General features: G+C 41.0%; 1 protein-coding gene across 1 annotated transcript in view; it reads right to left on the bottom strand.

Annotated features, from left to right (window-relative positions):
* Nucleotides 1-2,093, bottom strand: part of Commd1 (copper metabolism domain containing 1) — a 26,075-nt gene that overhangs the window by 1,404 nt on the left and 22,578 nt on the right. The window lies entirely within an intron of this gene.

Here is a 2,093-nt window from a genome sequence, read left to right as displayed (position 1 = left end):
GACAGGGTTTCTCTGTATAGCTCTGGCTGTCCTGGAACTCACTTTGTAGACCAGGCTGGCCTCGAACTCAGAAATCTGCCTGCCTCTGCCTCTCGAGTGCTGGGATTAAAGGCGTGTGCCACCATGCCTGGCTCCTGATACCCTCTTCTGCCATGCAGAAAAAAAAAGTTAAAAAAAAAAAAAAAAGAAAACAAAAATGATGATGATAAAGTAAAATAAATAAAAATTTAATTTTCTTTAAAAATTGTGTGGTAGGGGGCTGGAGAGATGATGGTTAAGAGCACTGACTGCTCTTCCAAAGGCCCTGAGTTCAAATCCCAGCAACCACATGGTGGCTCACAACCACCCGTAATGAAATCTGATGCCCTCTTCTGGTGTGTCTGAAGTCAGCTACTGTGTACTTAAGATATAATAAATAAATCTTTAAAAAAAAAATTGTGTGGCAAACACCCAATCATCCTGATAGATTGTTTCACATTACAGTTGAACACATTTACTGCTTAACTGCCATTATTACATAGAAATATTACTTTAAAGACTAGCCTGGCGGCTCATGACTATAATCTCAGCACTCAGGACATAAAGTCAGGAAAATAGCCAAGAATAAATCTGGCCTGTTTATATAAGTTCTAGGGCAGGTAGAGCTACATGGCAAGTCCCCAGGGGGAGGGAGTGATTACTGAGCATATTATACTAGAATTGAGTTAAATATTCCTATCTGGATCTTTTTTTTTTAATTTTTTTTTTTAATTTTTGGTTTTTCAAGACAGGGTTTCTCTGTATAGCCCTGGCTGTCCTGGAACTCACTCTGTAGTCCAGACTGGCCTCGAACTCAGAAATTCGCCTGCTTCTGCCTCCCAAGTGCTGGGATTAAAGGCGTGCGCAACCACGCCCAGCGGATCTTCTTTTACAGCACAGAAACTCTGTACCATTTCCTCCTCATTCCACGAGATTTTACTCTGGGCTATGTGTGGTGATGCACCCCTGTACTGACAGTCTGAAAGCAGCAGCAGGACCCACATCCTCAGTTACACAAGGAGTTCCAGGACAGCATGTCTTATTCTGACATAATTCTGTCTAGAACATAAAAGCTATTTTGGTTGAGTTTCGATCAGTATCTTGAACTGGGGTCAATCCATCCATATCTTAACACAATTCAAACATAAATGAGGAACTGACTTAGGATTGAATTCAAAAAGTCATGCATTCTCATTTAATATCAGTTTTTAATTCAAGAAAGGCCCACATCAGCTTCATTACAGTTTTCTTCTCATTTTTTTTTTTTTGTTGTTGTTGTTTTTTGAGACAGGGTTTCTCCGTGTAGCCCTGGCTGTCCTGGAACTTACTTTGTAGACCAGGCTGGCCTCGAACTCAGAAATCCGCCTGCCTCTGCTTCCCGAGTGCTGGGATCAAAGGCATGCGCCACCACACCGGGCTTTTCTTCTCATTTTTAAACATGTAAAAATGTAACAAGCATTCTCAGCTGGGAGGTACATGCCTTTTGTCCCAGGAGGCCAGGGCAGGAAGAGGCGGCTTAGTCTACAGAGTGAGTTCTAGGCAGCCAGGATTTACAAAAACAACAACAACAAACAAACAAACACTATCTTGAAAAACAAACAAGAGGCAGGCAGATCTCTGAGTTCGAGGCCAGCCTGTTCTACAGAGTGAGTTCCAGGACAACCCTATACAGAAAACTGTCTCGAAAAACAAAAAACAAACAAAAAAAAAAAAAACAGACAAACAGCAAAGAACGAAAACAGAAATAATTCTCAGCTTATGGACTATACAAGGACAGGAAATATGATCCAGCCCTGCTCAAGAACATACCACAGAACAGGCTGACCCAAGTCCATATGACTGCAGTGACCCACCTGACCCTATATGAGGAAACTGGGCCGGGGGGGGGGGTTGTTTGTTTATTTTTTTATTTCATTTTTTTTCTTTTTTTTTTATTACTTTTTTTTTTTAAATTCTTTCCAGCCCTTGTGTCGAGGGCTGACTTTCAATAGATCGTAGCGAGGGAGCTGCTCTAGGAAACTGGTTTATAACAACCACAGCCTAGAAATTAACTTTTTTTTTTTTTTTTTTTTTTT

Source organism: Mus pahari, chromosome 13, assembly GCF_900095145.1.
Source record: "Mus pahari chromosome 13, PAHARI_EIJ_v1.1, whole genome shotgun sequence".
Taxonomy (NCBI): Eukaryota; Metazoa; Chordata; class Mammalia; order Rodentia; family Muridae; genus Mus; species Mus pahari.
The sequence above is the reverse complement of the archived record's forward strand: the minus strand, read 5'-3'. Positions and strand labels throughout refer to the sequence as shown.